Source organism: Hyperoodon ampullatus (genome assembly GCF_949752795.1).
Source record: "Hyperoodon ampullatus genome assembly, chromosome: 13".
NCBI classification, from domain to species: domain Eukaryota; kingdom Metazoa; phylum Chordata; class Mammalia; order Artiodactyla; family Ziphiidae; genus Hyperoodon; species Hyperoodon ampullatus.
The window spans coordinates 64,074,420-64,093,021 of record NC_136926.1 but is presented as its reverse complement, the minus strand read 5'-3'; positions in this window follow the sequence as shown (position 1 = coordinate 64,093,021).

Here is an 18,602-nt window from a genome sequence, read left to right as displayed (position 1 = left end):
GCTCTCCTGCTTACCAACTGTGGTGTGATTTGAGGGGCAAATTAATTAACCTCTCATGAACCTAATTTTCCCAGATGCAAAATAAGAATAATGACATTTACTCTTACATGAATATGGTCAGTTCATTAATTAAATAAAATATTTAAGAACCAGTACAGTGCCTGGCACATTTTTAGGGAGATTACACATTCTGGTTTATCTGGGACAATTGGATTACACCTGCTGTCTTAACTGAAAGGTCCCTTTTCAACCTCAAAACTGTCCTGATTTTGAGGATAAATGATACTGTCACCTTACACATTGTAAATACTCAATGTACTAAATTCGTGGTAGTCTCCTTTCTGGTCTTCAAGTCCTTAGAACCAGCAAGCAATCACCCTTCCTCTCTTTTCAAATGTCTTTTTTACCCCATCTGTGTGGTGGAAGCTTTAGACATCCCTCCATTAGGTTCAGAGTACCTAATCTACTGGATTGAATTGCTGTAGGATTCCTGCTCAAATTCTGTTAGGCACTAGGATTGGAATAAGCTGTAAAGTTCAGAATTGTTAAGAGCAAAATGTGAGGAAACATATTAATGGCAAAGAGCAAATAAATTGCTGAAGAAAGACAAAGAAAACTTCTATTGAACAATTAATGTGTGCCAGGCATTTTCTAAGTTTTTTACATGTATTGATTCTTTAATTCTTACAGACGAAGAAACTGAGGTCAAAGCATGACATGAACTCAGGCCATCTGACCCTAGAGTTTGCTATTAATCACCATGCCCTACTGCCAGAGATTCTGCTATGAAGTAACAGAATCAAATTTTTTAAAACAATTAATCCAAAATATGACAGTTCAAATGGATATTGTCCTTCAAAGTAGCCTGTTTGAAGGCTCTATGAATGTTCCCACTGTATGGACTCTGCTCAGCATGACTGGAACCTCCTTTGGGAATTCCTATCAGAATTTGGGCACAAGTCATCAAATATCTTCAGTTTTCTTGTGTTTTAAGGTGGCTGTGATTTTTCCAAAATAGTCAGAAGTCACTTAGAAATGCAAATTAAAATCATAATAAAATACCACTGCAAACCCACTAGATGGCTAAATTAAAAAGACTGATAATACCAAGTGCTGATGAGGATGTGGAGCTATTATAACTCCATATCCACTGGAAGGGGAAGTGACCAAAACTGGTGTGGACATGCCTGTGTCCTAGGTGCTTTAGGTGGGACATGGAAGTAATTCAGGGAGTGGCTTTGCCTTTTCTGTGGCTGGAAGGAGAAATCATCTCCAAATAGAGAAAGGGAAGCTTGTGAGCATCTGCAGTTTCACTGAGCTTCCACAATAGTGAAAATAGCAGGGTCAGGACCTTGGCAGGCCATATGGGAAGTTTTGCATCTTTGTCCAGGAAGATTTACAAATGAGCACAGGTTCAAAGGAGAATGACCATGTATGGCCCAGGGTAGGCCAGGCTGGATAGCAGTCTGCCTTTCTGGCCCATGAATTATCCTTGGAAAATTCCTCTTCCCACACATAAGCACCACCCCCTCCTGGTGAGACAACCCAAAGTCCCATCCAAGACTAGCACCTTTGGGTGATGGACTGTCCTTGCCACATGTCTGAATGTGATTGTATTGAGCTGATGGCAAATCATCTCTCCTCCCCACTTCCACACACTCACAATATATAATAAAGAGCAGAGTACAATAGAAACTTCCATTCGACGAGGGAAGAATGGGCAGCATTCTGCTGCCCAGGCAGTCCCTGGTCTGTAGCAATGGTGGAGTCCTGCTGGGTGGGCCTGGAGAAGGGCTTTTATCCTGGAGGAAGTTCCCTGAGTAGATCCTGGTTTGTCTTCTTTGTCCAGTGTTCTTCATGGTCCCTGACTGCACTTTCTAAGATGTTCCTTCTTGTTCATTATCCCCCATGACCACATCTGAAGTGGGCATAGGTGTGAATGCATCCCTTGGGTGCTGTCCAACTTTCATAGCCCTCATTCTGATCATACAAGTTTGGAGACCCTATTATAGGATTCATACAGTCAGTGGTCTTTTTAACAATTCAGTTTCCTTAAAAACTTCTGGTCTATTTGCTTCCATTCATATTTGCATGATAGGAATCACAGCCAAACTTCTACACTGGACAGAGTTCTTAGACCTATTTACATGCCTCTCTTTCCCAACTTAAAGGGGGCCATATCATGGACCTCTCAAAAATAGGTTTCAGTGGAAGGCAGAAGCCTGTATCTTGCTATTTTTGATCAAGGAGAAGTTGACTTTTCCAAATATGTGAACTCTCAAATTTCTGAGTTTTTTTTTAACATCTTTTTTGGAGTATAATTGCTTTACAATGGTGTGTTAGTTTCTTCTGTATAAAAAAGTGAATCACCTATACATTTACATATATCCCCATATCTCCTCTCTCTTGGCTTTCGCTCCCACTCTCACTATCCCACCCCTCTAAGTGGACACAGAGCACGGAGCAAATCTCCCTGTGCTATGTGGCTGCTTCCCATTAACTCTCTATTTTACACTTGGTAGTGTATATATGTCCATGCCACTCTCTTACTTCGTCCCATCTTACACTTCCCTCTCCCCGTGCCCTCAAGTCCATTCTCTATGTCTGCCTCTTTATTCCTGTCCTACCCCTAGGTTCTTTAGAACTTTTTTTTTTTTTTAGATTCCATGTATATGTGTTAGCATATGGTATTTGTTTTTCTCTTTCTGACTGCACTCTGTATGACAGTCTCTAGGTCCATCCACCTCACTACAAATAACTCAACTTCGTTTCTTTTTATGGCTGAGTAATATTCCATTGTATATATGTGCCACGTCTTCTTTATCCATTCATTTGTCAACAGACACTTAGGTTGCTTCCGTGTCCTGGCTATTGTAAATAGTGCTGTAATGAACATTGTGCTACATGACTTTTTGAATCATGGTTTTCTCAGGGTATATACACAGTAGTGGGATTCCTGGGTCGTATGGTAGTTCTATTTTGAGTTTTTAAAGGAAACTCCATACTCTTCTCCATAATGGCTCTATCAATTTACAGTCCCACCAACAGTGCAAGAGGGTTCCCTTTTCTCCACACCCTCTCCAGCATATACTGTTTGTAGATTTTTTGATGATGGCCATTCAGACCAGTGTGAGGTGATACCTCATTGTAGTTTTGATTTGCATTTCTCTAATGATTAGTGATGTTGAGCATCCTTTCATGTGTTTGTGGGCAATCTGTATATCTTCTTTGGAGAAATGTCTGTTTAGGTCTTTTGCCCACTTTTGGATTGGGTTGTTTGTTTTTTTTATATTGAGCTGCAGGAGCTGCTTGTATATTTTGGAGATTAATCCTTTGTCAGCTGCTTCATTTGCAAATATTATCTCCCATTCTGAGGGTTGTCTTTTCATCTTGTTTATAGTTTCCTTTGCTATGCAAAACTTTTAAGTTTCATTAGGTCCCATTTGTTTATTTTTGACTTTATTTCCATTTTTCTAGGCGGTGGGTCAAAAAAGATCTTGCTGTGATTTATGTCGTAGAGTGTTCTGCCTATGTTTTCCTCTAAGAGTTTGATAGTGTCTGGCCTTACATTTAGGTCTTTAATCCATTTTGAGTTTATTTTTGTGTATGGTGTTAGGGAGTGTTCTAATTTCATTCTTTTCCATGTAGCTGTGCAGTTTTCCCAGCACCACTTATAGAAGAGACTGTCTTTTCTCCACTGTATATTCTTGCCTCCTTTATCAAAGATAAGGTGACCATAGGTGCATGGGTTTATCTCTGGGCTTTCTATCCTGTTCCATTGATCTATATTTCTGTTTTTGTGCCAGTACCGTACTGTCTTGATTACTGTAGCTTTGTAGTATAGTCTGAAGTCCAGGAGCCTGATTCCTCCAGCTCCGTTTTTCTTTCTCAAGATTGCTTTGGCTATTTGGGATCGTTTGTGTTTCCATACAAATTGTGAAATTTTTGTTCTAGTTCTGTGAAAAATGCCAGTGGTAGTTTGATTGGGATTGCCTTGAATCTGTAGATTGTTTTGTGTAGTATACTCATTTTCAAAATCTTGATTCATCCAATCCAAGAACATGGCATACCTCTCCATCAGTTTGTATCATCTTTAATTTCTTTCATCAGTGTCTTATAGTTTTCTGCATACAGGTCTTTTGTCTCCTTATGTAGGTTTATTCCTAGGTATTTTATTCTTTTTGTTGCAATGATAAATGGGCGTATTTCCTTAATTACTCTTTCAAGTTTCTCATCATTAGTGTATAGGAATGCAAGAGATTTCTGTGCATTAATTTTGTATCCTGCTACTTTACCAAATTCATTGATTAGCTCTAGTAGTTTTCTGGTAGCATCTTTAGGATTCTCTATGTATAGTATCATGTCATCTGCAAACGGTGACAGTTTTACTTCTTGTTTTCCGATTTGGATTCCTTTTATTTCTTTTTCTTTGATTTCTGTGACTGAAACCTCCAAAACTAGGTTGAATAATATGGGTGACAGTGGGCAATCTTGTCTTGTTCCTGATCTTAGTGGAAATGGTTTCAGTATTACACCATTGAAAATGATGTTGGCTGTGGCTTTGTCAAATATGGCCATTATTATGTTGAGGAAAGTTCCCTCTACGCCTGCTTTCTGGAGGGTTTTTATCATAAAGGGGTGTTGAATTTTGTCAAAAGTTTTTTCTGCATCTATTGAAATGATCATATGGTTTTTCTCCTTCAATTTGTTAATATGGTGTATCACATTGATTGATTTGCATATATTGAAGAATCCTTGCATTCTTGGGATAAACCTCACTTGATCATGGTGTGTGATCCTTTTAATGTGCTGTTGGATTCTGTTTGCTAGTATTTTGTTGAGGAGTTTTGCATCTATGTTCAACAGTGATATTGGCCTGTAGTTTTCTTTTTTTGTGACATCTTTGTCTGCTTTTGGTATCAGGGTTATGGTGGCCTCGTAGAATGAGTTTTGGAGTATTCCTCCCTCTGCTATATTCTCGAAGAGTTTGAGGAGGATAGGTGTTAGCTCTTCTCTAAATGTTTGATAGAATTCGCCTGTGAAGCCATCTGGTCCTGGGCTTTTGTTTGTTGGAAGATTTTTAGTCACAGTTTCAATTTCAGTGCTTGTGATTGATCTGTTCATATTTTCTATTTCTTCCTGGTTCAGTCTCGGAAAATTGTGCTTTTCTAAGAATTTGTCTTGTTCTTCCAGGTTGTCCATTTTATTGGCATATAATTGCTTGTAGTAATCTCTCATGATCCTTTGTATTTCTGCAGTGTCAGTTACTTCTTTTTCATTTCTAATTCTGTTGATTTGAGTCTTCTCCCCCTTTTTTTTTTTGATGAGTCTGGCTAATGGTTTATCAATTTTGTTTATCTTCTCAAAGAACCAGCTTTTAGTTTTATTGATCTTTGCTATCATTTCCTTCATTTCTTTTTCATTTATTTCTGATCTGATCTTTATGATTTCTTTCCTTCTGCTAACTTTGGGGATTTTTTGTTCTTCTTTTTCTAATTGCTTTAGGTGTAAGGTTAGGTTGTTTATCTGAGTTGTTTCTTGTTTTGTGAGGTAGTATTGTATTGCTATAAACTTCCCTCTTAGAACTGCTTTTGCTGCATCTCATAGGTTTTGGGTTGTTGTGTTTTCATTGTCGTTTGTTTCTGGGTATTTTTTTAAGTTCTTCAGTGATCTCTTTGTTATTTAGTTGTGTATTGTTTAGCCTCCATGTGTTTGTATTTTTTACAGACTTTTTCCTGTGATTGATATCTAGTCTCATAGTGTTGTGGTCAGAAAAGTTACTTGATACAATTTCAGTTTTCTTGAATTTACCAAGGCTTGATTTGTGACCCAAGATATGATCTATCCTGGAGAATGTTCCATGAGCACTTAATAAGAAAGTGTATTCTGTTGTTTTTGGTTGGAATGTCCTATAAATATCAATAAAGTCCATCTTGTTTAATGTATCATTTAAAGCTTGCTTCCTTATTTATTTTCATTTTGGATGATCTGTCCATTGGTGAAAGTGGGGTGTTAAAGGCCTCTACCATTATTTTGTTACTGCCGATTTCCCCTTTTATGGCTGTTAGCATTTGATTTATATATTGAGGTGCTCCTATGTTGGGTGCATAAATATTTACAATTGTTATATATTCTTCTTGGGTTGATCCCTTGATCATTATGCAGTGTCCTTTTTTGTCTCTTCTAATATTCTTTATTTCAAAGTCTATTTTGTCTGATATGAGAATTGCTACTCCAGCTTTCTTTTGATTTTCATTTGCATGGAAGATCTTTTTCCATCCCCTCACTTTCAGTCTGTATGTGTCCCTAGGTCTGAAGTGGGTCTCTTGTAGACAGCATATATACAGGTCTTGTTTTTGCATACATTCAGCTAGTGTATGTTTTTTGGTTGGAGCATTTAATCCATTTACATTTAAGGTAGTTATTGATATGTATGTTCCTATTATCATTTTCTTAATTGTTTTGGGTTTGTTATTGTAGGTCTTTTCCTTCTCTTCTGTTTCTTACCTGGAGAAGTTTCTTTAGCATTTGTTGTAAAGCTGGTTTCGTGGTGCTAAATTCTCTTAGATTTGCTTGTCTCTAAAGGTTTTAATTACTCCATTGAATCTGAATGAAATCTTTGCTGGGTAGAGTAATCTTTGTTGTAGGTTTTTCCCTTTCATCACTTTAAATATGTCCTGCCACTCCCTACTGGCTTGCAGAGTTTCTGCTGAAAGATCAGCTGTTAACCTAATGGGGATTCCCTTGTATGTTATTTGTTGTTTTTCCCTTGCTGGTTTTAGTATTTTTTCTTTGTGTTTAATTTTTCATAGTTTGATTAATATGTGTCTTGGTGTGTTTCTCCTTGGATTTATCTTGTATGGGACTCTGCAGTTCTTGGACTTGATTGACTATTTCCTTTCCCATATTAGGGAAGTTTTCAACTATAACCTCTTCAAATATTTTCTCAGTCCCTTTTTTTTTCTCTTCTTCTTCTGAGACCCTCATAATTTGAATGTTGGTATGTTTAATGTTGTCCCAGAAGTCTCTGAGACTGTCCTCAATTCTTTTCATTCATTTTTCTTTATTCTGCTCCATGGTAGTTATTTCCACTATTTTATCTTCCAGGTCATTTATCCTTTCTTCTGCCTCAGTTATTCTGCTATTGATCCCTTCTAGAGAATTTTTAATTTCATTTACTGTGTTGTTCATCATTGTTTGTTTGCTCTTTAGTTGTTCTAGGTCCTTGTTAAACGTTTCTTGTATTTTCTCCATTCTATTTCCAAGATTTTGGATCATCTTTACTATCATTATTCTGAATTCTTTTTCAGGTAAGCTGCCTATTTCCTCTTCATTTGTTTGGTCTGCTAGGTTTTCACCTTGCTTCTTCATCTGCTGTGTATTTCCCTGTCTTCTCCTTTTGCTTGACTTACTGTTCTTGGGGTCTCCTTTTCACAGGCTGCAGTTTGTAGTTCCTGTTGCTTTTGGTGTCTGTTCCCAGTGGGTAAGTTTTGTTCAGTGGGTTGTGTAGGTTTCCTTGTGGAGGGGACTGGTGCCCGTGTTCTGGTGGATGAGGCTGGATCTTGTCTTTCTGGTTAGCAGGACCACGTCCAGTGGTATATTTTGGGGTGTCTGTGACCTTATTGTGATTTTTGGCAGCCTCTCTTCTAATGGGTGGGGTTGTGTTCCTGTCTTGCTAGTTGTTTGGCATAAGGTGACCAGCACTATAGCTTGCTGGTCATTGAGTGGAGTTGGGTCATTGTGTTGAGATGGAGATTTCTGGGAGACCTTTCACCATTTGATATTTTGTGGGGCCAGAAGTTTTCTGGTGGACCAATGTCCTGATGTAGGGTCTCCCACCTCAGAGGCTCAGGCCTGACACCCCGCCGGAGCACTGAGACCTTGTCAACCACACGGCTCTGAAGAAAAGGGAGGAAAAAAAGGAAGAAAGAAAGAAGAATATAATAAAATAAAGTTATTAAAATAAAAAAAATTATTAAAAATAAAAAAGTAATTAAAAAGGAAAGAAAGAAAGAAGAGAGCAACCAAACCAAAATCAAATTCACCAATTATAACAAGTGCTAAAAACTACACAAAAATACAAACAAACAAACAAAAAAAGTGCACAGAGAGAACCCTAGGAAAAATGGTAAAAGCAAAGCTATACAGGCAAAATCACACAAAGAAGCATACACATACACACAAAAAGAGAAAAAGGAAAAATATATATACATATATATATATAAAAGGAGAGCAACCAAATCAATAAATAAATCTACCAATGATAATAAGCTCTAAATACTAAACTAAGATAAACATAAAACCAGAAACAAATTAGATGCAGAAAGCACACCCCAAGTCTGCAGTTGTTCCCAAAGTCCACCGCCTCAATTTTGCAATGATTTGTTGTCTATTCAGCTATTCCAGAGATGCAGGGTACATCAAGTTGATTGTGGAGATTTAATCCACTGCTCCTGAGGCTGCTGGGAGAAATTTCCCTTTCTCTTCTTTGTTCGCACAGCTCCTGGGGTTCAGCTTTGGATTTGGCCCCACCTCTGCATGTAGGTCGCCTGAGGGCAACTGTTATTTGCTCAGACAGGACGGGGTTAAAGTAGCAGCTGATTAGGGGGTTCTAGCTCACTCAGGTCGGGGGGAGGGAGGGGTACGGAATGAGGGGTGAGCCTGCGGTGGCAGAGGCCATTGTGACATTGCAACAGACTGAGGCACGCCCTGTGTTCTCCTGGGGAAATTGTCCCTGGATCACAGGACCCTGGCGGTGGTGAGCTTCACAGGCTCCCAGGAGGGGAGGTGTGGATAGTGACCTGTGCTTGCACACAGGTTTCTTGGTGGCTGCAGGAGCAGCCTTAGTGTTTCATGCCCATCTCTTGTGTCTGTGCTGATAGCCGCAGCTTGTGACTGTCTCTGAAGCTCATTTAGGTGGTGCTCTGAATCCCCTCTCCTTGTGCACCCTGAAACATGGTTTCTTGCCTCTTAGGCAGTTCCAGACATTTTCCCGGACTCCCTCCCAGCTAGCTGTGGTGCACTAGGATCTTCAGACTGTGTTCACTCAGCCAACCCAAGTCCTCTCCCAGGGATCTGAACTCCAAAGCCTGAGTCTTAGCTCTCAACCCCCACCCAGCCTGGCAGGTGAGCAGACAAGACTTTCAGGCTTGTGAGTGCTGGTCAGTACTGATTCTCTGTGCAGGAATCTCTCATAGGATTCTGTCAAATCCTATGACCTTGGGTCCTCCTCTATACCAGCTGATAGCAGAGGACAGAAGGCATGGAGAAGAGGAATGATATCTTCTCTCTTAAAAACTTAGAAGTGGAATACATCAACATCCTCTCATAATTCACTGGATAAAACTTCCACATGGCCATACCTAACAGCAAAAAATGGCTGGGAAATGGAGTCAGCCATGAACCTTAATAGAAAATAGGGAGAATGGATGTTGGTGAACAGCTAGTGATTTCTGCCAATGGACCAGGTTGGGCCACATAGGAAGTTTTGCATCTTGGTCTGGTCCTTTTGAAAGGAAGAATGACAAACGGGCACATCCAGAGAAGACTAACAATTCTGGGACTAGGACACTGTCTAAGTCATTGTGGCTGAGCCTCCCATTTAGAAGGGATTTGCTAAGAGACTCCAAAGTTTACTAACCAACCTTATTAAAACTTGCTGCTCAAAGCTATGCCTCATCCAAGACAGAGTATCAGAATGTTGATTTCATGGGTTCCTGTCCTTACTCCCTGTGAGTAATCCTGTCCTGATCCAAGTGGTAGAGCTCCTGGCCCTTGACACAATGCTTCTTGTATCTACTGATTGTCTTTATGCTCCATATCAGCTCAGGTTGGCCTATTTAGCAACTAAACCTGATGCAGAATGCCTGTGGGGGGCTGAGCTTAGTTTATAACACTGGGGCAGTTTGGGATCAGAGGCCTTATAACAATGATAATAATATCTTTTTTTTTTTTTTTACTGAGCACTTACTATATGCCTGGCACTTGGTAGACATCTAATTTAATACTTAAGATAATCTCATGAGGAATGTATGTCCTTAGATGAATGGTTGAAGGAATTAGACCATTTAACTTAGAGAAGAGAAAATTTGGGTTTATCTGCCAACTGGTTTTAAATAACTGAAGGACAGTTGTAAGGAAGAGGGATATATTCACTCTTTGTTGTCCTTCAAAACAGAAATGGTACCTCAGACATTGTAAGCCATTGACGGAGTTGGGCTCCATGTAGGGATGAAGTTTCTAGCAGTAAGAGTTGACTGAAGTCCAGGCCAGCTCACCAGGTGGTAATCTCACACCACTCTGAAGAGTAAAGAATCACATTTTGGCCCTTGAAGGGCTGGGGTTGGGAAACTCAACCATCCATCCATCCATCCCTTCATCCATCCATCCATCCATCCATCCATCCATCCATTCATCTATCTATCCATACATTTTTGTTTGCATGCTTTCACCAGTTATCCATTGAGGCCCAAGAACTGTGCTGGGTGTTAGTTGGGTATGGTGGCCTTTAAGGACCCTCATGACTGAGATCTGTGACTCTGAGCCTATAATGTAGCCTTCACATTGGGTCTCCCTATCTCAAGCTTCTTGGCATATCCTCCAGAAAAACCTACTGTAAGCTGTCTTCTTGAAAGCAGCCATAATTTAAGGCTCATCTAAATTAAAAGAAGTCAGTTCTGTTAACTACTGGACGTTATCCACTTGGATGAATTGTGGGAAACAGCAATCTGAACAAAATCAAAAAAAGCAAATAGTTTTATTATACAAGACATTACTGGGGACTAAGGATGCTGCTGAGTGGAGGCCTTTAGGGATCTGGTTTAATGAATTCATAAAGTTCTCAGTAGCACATCCAGTGCTTTGTATAGATAGATGTCCCTGAGGTAGCTGAGCATAAAACATTTTCACAAGCAGGCTTAGATAACTCCAGTCCTGTCCATAGGATTTCCCTCATTTGGGAGACCAGAATTCTACAACAGTTTCTTCTACTTCATGTCCCTAGGCACTTGGGAAAGCCATGCTTCCTCTCTGACCTCAGGGTCCTCATCTGTAGTCTAAAAGGATCTCTAGGGGCCTTCCCAGCTCCAAGAGTCCATGATTCTATCATTTATATACTCATTCAGCAAATCCTGAAAACTACAGTTTATTCTGTGTCTGGATTATAATTTCTAGCCTAAAGGAGGTCCACAATCACATAAATATATTCTCTTAGAGACGATCCTCTAAGCAGTATGATGTTCGTTTTAAGGAAGTGCATTGGAAGTGGCAGGTCTTTGGTAGAAGGCTCGCTTTGGGAGGCAGGCTACAGCTAGCCATCTGGGTCAGACTCAGTCCCCAGGATGGACTTGCCTCAAACAACGTCTGTATTTCTCAACAAATGACATTACATAGAGGGGAGCAGAAATGGAGGAGGCTCCCAAGAACTTGAAAGAGGTGGCAGGAAAAAGCTGAACATAACGCATAAGGGCTGAGGCAGGAAGACAGGCTCTGGTCACTTCTCCTCTATCAGGAGCCTCCACTTTGGCTACACAACAATCACACTATTTTTTCATTTGTTCTTCCAACCAATCCAGTAACTGAAAGGAATTCTAAAGCTTCCTGTCCACCAGAGCATTGCCCTACATGATTCAATTAACCTTTATGGTGGCTTGGGAAGTTTGTGCGATAGGAGAGCCTTGTCTTAATTGGCAGCCTGACACAGGCAATAAAGTTTGATCAGCTGAAGAGGGCATCGGGGACATCATTAGCTTCCTCTACCGAAGACTACGTGGTGTGTAAAAGTTGTTTAATTTATGCCCGAGAAGGTTGGGAAGGGGAAACCTGGTTTACATTTCCTGAATTTTTTGCTTAGTAAATATTTCATTTCCTACTGTAAGAGTCAAATGGGCTCAGTATTTTGGTGTCTGTGCAGCTTCCCACATAGATTTTAATGCTCTGTAATCCACCAAATGATCATTTTCCTGTTATTAAAACTTTGCATTTCACATGAGGTATTTTGGAAAAAAAAAAAAACATAAATAGAGACAGATGGGAGGGTTTTTGCCCAAGAGTTTCAAATGGGAGAAATGGGGTGAGGCAGAGGGGGAATAAGCCTGTGTGCTGGAGAAAGATGGCAGGAAGGTGGCCTTGGTGTTGTTTGACTCTCCCAAGAGTACGGTGTAGGGGAGAGGTGCCCTAGAAGCCAGGGGATGAGCACTAGGCCAATGTCTGGATCTGGTCTCATCATTCAGAAGAATTTTAAATCTTGGCTCTTCCAGGAAGCCTTCCTCGGCCAAGAAGAGAACTGACATTTACTGAATGGCTTCTGTGTGCTAGGCCAGTCCAGGTTGTTTCCCTGATTCTCACAACCAGCTATAGGAAAGAGGTATTATTATGCTGTTTTTATGGATAAGGACTCTGAGATAGAGAAAATTTATAAAACTTCTTCAGGGAGCCAGTCAGTAGGTGATAGTGCTTAAATTTCATCTCAACTCTGTCTTTCTCTTGTACCCCATTAGAAAGAGGAGTGATAGACTTCTTCACATTGAACCTGACAGAAAGCTCCTCTCTACTAAGTGCATTGCCTTCCCATTTTCCTAGAAGAGACAAAAATGCCTACCAACTTAACTTATGTATTAACTAATGTGCACTTAAGAGAGCTTTGAAATGTGTAATGTGCTAAAAATGAACAATTAATTTTCGCTCATGCAAAGGCATTTAAATTAAGTAGAGCTAGACCAATATAGGTATGATTATCACTGCTTTGTTGTAAATTCTTTTGGAATCAACAAATTGTCATCACGTGTAGAGCAAATGCTCACTCTGAACAAAATGCTCTGCTGAGATAGGGAGGGTGGAAGGGAGATGCGGGAGGGAAGGGATGTGGGAGCATATGTATATGTATGGCTGATTCATTTTGTTGTAGAGTGGAAACTGACGCACCACTGTTAAGCAATTATATTCCAATAAAGATGTAAAAAAAAAATGCTCTGCTGAGGACAGTGTGGGGAGAGGGGGAAAGGGTGCTGTGTTTTCCAAGAGAGAAGAAAAGGCATGAAAACATGAAAGTTGAGGGTACATGCACCACATTGGCATCCATTCAGAGACACACAAAACACCCACACATACACACAGAGTCACTCCCTACTTCAGGCACTAGGGATATATGCTAAACCAATAGACACCATGCCTGCCTTTATGGAGCTTACCAACTTGAGGGGAAGATAGTCCCTGAGTAAGTAATTCCAGGTGTAAAGAAGAGGGAGAAAGCAGGTCAGGAGGGGCTTCCTGGAAGAGGAGGGGCTTGGGAACACCTTCAGTGTCTTAGCCTCTGTGTCCTTGGACAATCACTCAGACTCTTCACTTAACCCTCTCATACCAGGATTGGACTCCGTGCTCTCTAAGGTCTTCTCTGAAAACATTGTGACTATGAATATTATGGGATGTCACTGTCCCAGGGCAAAAGGGCAATGAAGCAATGAGGTCCTCCCTCCTGAGGGCCACCATCCTACAGCCTTCTTCTCAGGCTTCATCACCTAGCACACTGTCCCAGCTGAGCCACTGTTCTGGTACCTTGGACAGCTCCCTCAGCTTTCATTCAACCCCACTGCCATCCCTACACTCTGGGTACCCATCTCCCTCAGCATCTTCCTTAGCCAGGCCTTTGGTGCCCTCTAACATTTGTGCCAACAGGACCTAGGGCATAAGTAATCTCACCTAATCCTTGACCATTTCAGCTGCAGCCTCTGGAGATGGTGTTTTGGTGGAAAATCCCATGAATGACTGGAATGGTGAGAATCTAAAGACATAGAAGGAGAAAAGACAGCATCAGTGTAGGTGCTTGGGTATTTGGGGGTGGATTATAAGAAAGGGATAGATTACAAGAATTTATCTCAAATTTCACTTTCATGTTAGGCCTCTCTCCTGGTCAAATAACCTCAGTGGCAGAAACGTAAAGTTTTAGGGGTGATTTGATGGTTAACCAAGAAACTCTCCTCACACTTAGATGAGTCTGTCTCCTAATTCCTTAATTTCCAGGCTCCATTCAGGCTTATTCTCCCCTGATTGAAAATGTAAAAATAGTTTTATGAAGCAGTAACTCAACAGAAATGCTGCTGCTGCTGCTGATGATGATGATAGCATTGATAATAACAGAGGAGAGGCTCATTTATAGAGCTTCTCATTTTCCATTTTTGTCTTTGTTGAGTCTCAGATGAACATCAGCTAATCGATCCTCCTGGCATCTCTGTGAGGTATGTAAGAATTAGAATTTCTTTTCAAGAAATACCCAGTTCATTAATAACCAAGGAGGTAGGTGATAAGCTGTTGTCACTGGCTTATCCCGCTCAAAGCCACTGTTAGTGGATCCCCTCCAGTATTAATAGTGGAGCCTGGTTTCTGTGGTCCTTTGGGCTAAGACTGGCACATAGTGGGCACTTAATAAATTTGCTGGTGGATCAACTAAAACACTGACTGGCTAAATAAAGGAGTGAGTGAGTGAAGGGCCTGAGAGATTTGTCAGATGCAGCCCACTTGAGGCCTTTGAATACCTGTGTTCTGGATATTTCTAATTCGTATGGTTTATTTTAGAAATGCTATACAACATCTCTGCTAGTCAATCACAGAGCCTTAAATTCTTCCATTTGCATTAATCCTCACCTTTGCTTGAGTAGGCAGGTCTCTGGGAATGGGGCAATAGAAACAATATAATGATAAGAGTGAGTTGTACCCTGAGTTCTGTCTAATCCTACATTTCTCACCTCTGCCTGCCCAAGGCTGAATGATTCTCTACAACTCTACGAAAGCCAAAATGGTCTCGGTGTCTCCAGTTTCTTCTCTTACAGTCTATACCCACCTCCTTGCTGAATCCAGTTCAGTTCTGTTCATACAGGTGTCCTGATCAACAAGCAAGCTGGAAAACAAAAGGGCTCTTCCAGACTCTTGGAGCTGCTCCTGACTGTTGCACCTGCATAGACTTTGGCATTAGCAGACTAGGCTCTCATCAAAGGTTAGCCCTTATTAGCTTTGAGACCTTGAATATGTCACTCAGTCTTGCTGGCATCAGTTTTCCTATCCATGAAGTGGGAATAATACCTACATTGTGATGTTGTTTGAATCAACAACAGATGTGTAGTTGGGGTCCCTTTGTTTCTGACAAACCCTTAAAAAGGAAAAAAAAAAAAAGGAACATGGGGTCTGGAAGGGAATAATAGATGAAATATTAGATCCTTAGGAGCATTGAAAATATCCAAGGTCTTTCCTAACCAGAAGTGCTCTTGCTCATCTTTCTAGTAAATTAACTAGTCCTGAACTAAGGAATTAATGGTTATATAGAAGGTGAAATATAGCTCTTCCAATTAACCATTAACATTAAACACTGATTTTCCATATGGTCAATTTTGGTGGGGTTTTTTTTTTGTTTTAGGTTTTTATTTTTTATTATTTATTTATTTATTTATTTTTGACTGCACTGGGTCTTCATGGCTGCACGTGGGTTTTCTCTGGTTGTGGCAAGCAGGGGCTGCTCTTCGTTGTGGTGCACAGGCCTCTCATTGCATTGGCTTCTCTTGTTGTGAGAGCACGGGCTCTAGGTGCACAGGCTGAAGTAGTTGTGGCACGTGGGCTCAGTAGTTGTGGCTCTTGGGTTTGAGAGCGCAGGCCCAGTAATTGTGGTGCACAGGCTTACTTGTTCCGCGGCATGTGGGATCTCCCAGACCAGGGCTCGAACCCGTGTCCCCTGCACTGGCAGGTGGATTCTTAACCACTGCGCCACTGGGGAAGTCCCTCTTTAAGTTATTTTTGTTTTTGCTTTTTCATTTGGTACATTTCCATAATGTTAGATGTTAGTCTTTTCCCACATGTTATTTAAAATTTTATTTATTTTGACTTTGCATAAAGTAAAATTTATTCTTTTTGATATATAGTTTGATGAGTTTTTACAAATGCCATGGTTAGGTGACATCATATCTCCAAAAATTCCCTTTGGAGTCAACCCCTCCCCACCTGGCAGCCACTGATTTTCTCTGCCTCTATATGTTTGTTTTCTCCAGCTTTCCAAGTCTCCCATGAGTTTCAGATGGGAAGTGGGTTCAAAGATTTTTTTAAGAATTGGTCTACAGATGCAAAGTTGATGACTGCTATTTTTGCTATTAATATTGCAAGAAATTGGATATTGTCTCCTAATAGTTTTGGCCATGTTAACCATTATATGACAGGGAGAAAGCATTTAGCTGGCAGGTCATGTGATCTGGTGACAATAATCAATTAAACACATGGTGTACCTGAGGTGGGATTTTATTGTGATGGAATTTAAGGGTGTTATCGAGCATTGAATAGACCCTTCCTATAGAAGCAGTTGGGGGAACAAAAGTGCCGCCGAAACCTCAGAGACTAAGTAATACCTCTCAGTCGGTGATGGGGTTTTCAATAACTGACATAATGCTTCTGATTATTGTTTTATAACACCTTGCACGCTCCCCCCATTACCATTCCATTTTACAAAAATGTTAATATACAGATGTTACGTTAATCTGTTTTCTAATTTATCTCAGCTATCCCACATGTACATTTTCGTTTATTTAGTAGCACCTCACTTATTTTAAAAGTTTTTATTATTTTCTTAATTTTATCACTGTGGAAGCACTAATGACATTTACACAGGGCTTCACTTTCATTTCTTGTTTCACCCAGAGTCGAGGAATATTCGCTGCTCTTCTCAGGGCCAAGATCACATCCCCTCTGTTGGTGAGCCGCTGTCCTGCAGTAACCACGTTCTGGGATGGGTCTCTCCTCCAGCCTTTCCTTCCTGTGGGAAATGTGAACGAGCCTAGGTCTGGCTCAGTGTTGGAGAGCCACCTCCTCAGTCCCCATCAAACATCTTCCTGGTAACACTGACTCTGTCTTTTAGCCCATTTCTACCTCTGAGAATGTTGAACAATGAAGTTGGATTTACACTGGAGTCCAGGCCAGGGCCTGGGATCCGAGGGTTTGGGGCGTGTCTCCTCCCAAGGAGTCTTAGAGAGGCCTCCGTTTCAGACAGTGTCACTTCTGACTCTGACCCTGTCCTCAGCTCCACGGTGACATTCTCCATAGGAGCTGGACATCTCCTCCCATAGCGCTGACCAGCTCAAGCCCATCTGTTCAAACGTGAAGTCATCCTCTTTCTCCCAAGCTGGCTTCTCCTGAGATGCTCAGTCCTCCTCAAGGCCCTGCACGTTCCCCCCGATCCTACATGCCGTCAGATCCCATGTCCTGCGTATCCTTCCTGCTCCACCTCCTGGCTCTCTCGCTTCCAAGCCCATTTCTCCTGCCTGAGCCTCAGGGCTCACCCTCCCCTGCAGCACTGCACTGGCACCTCTTGCTTCCAGCCTTGCTCCTTCTCACCCCGCTCCAGGCCAGGGTGGGGTTTTGATGGGACATAGGTCTATCTCTCTTGCTTGAAAGCCTTCAAGACCCATTCTTCTCATAGGAAAATATAAAATTCCTTAATCACATATTTCAGCCCCCTAAGCACATTGGCGACACCCTCTTACCTCTCTAGCTTCATCTCTTGTCAGGATTGGCTCATGGGTCTCACTAGCACAAAAGTTGGTGACTTAAGACAGTACGTTTATTTGTTGTTCAGGTCACAGGGGTCAGCAGGTGGTGGTGTTGGGAGGGGACGTTTCTTTGTTCAGCACAACAGTCCCTCTGGGACTCTTCTCCCTCCACCTTGTGGATTCTTACCCCTCTAGGTCATCTGTCACCTCTCTTTGGCCTCCTGAAGAGGAAAGAGAGTGTGAATCATAGGGCAGGAACGGGGGCAGGGACAGGGGAGGGCTGGAGGGGGTGCTCTAATGGGTCAGTCCTAGAAGTGGCACCTTACGCTTTCTGCCACATTCCACTGGTCGGGACCAGTCGCCTGGCCACCACCCCTAACTGCACTGGAGACTAGAACATGTGGCCCAGGCTGGGATGACCAGGAGAAGACGGATGTTGATGAACACCAGGCTTCGCTTCCCGCTGCTTCCTCATGCGGGCTGCTCAGCTGCTGTCTGCCAATTGCATCTGGAGCTTTTCTGCTGCTAAGAAATGTATGTGGTTGACTGAGAGAGATGGAACAGAACCCCCGGAGGCAGCAGAGTGAAATGTGATGTGGAGAGCAGGCCTGGGGCAGACCCCTGTCCTGGCAAGACCAGGCAGGCTGCAGGTGCGGGATGCTTGGGCCTAATTTCCTCCTGTCTCATTTCTAGTTTGCCCTGACCAATTCCCCGATGTGGAAGGAATGTCCCAGAGGAGGGATGGCCTCCTGTGTGAAGCAAAGAAGAGCCCATGGGAAAGGCAGGGACATCTATAAGGACAACAAAGTGCTTAGTGCATTGAGAACAGGGCTTGATAAATACCGATAGACTGATTGGCATTAGGAATCCCGAGCTTATAATAACTAAATGGTGAGGCCCAAACCAGAAACTGCTCTATAACCCTGGACTGGGTTGTAACAATTCCGAGTGAAAAATACCACTTTGGTGTGCTTGCCTCACTCCCATTTTGGCTTCAAAAGCCTCTATAACGCTGTGCTTTCTCTAATTACCTGAGCACTGACCTTACTTTGTCTCCACTTGTTTGTTTGTTTGTTTTTTTTTTTG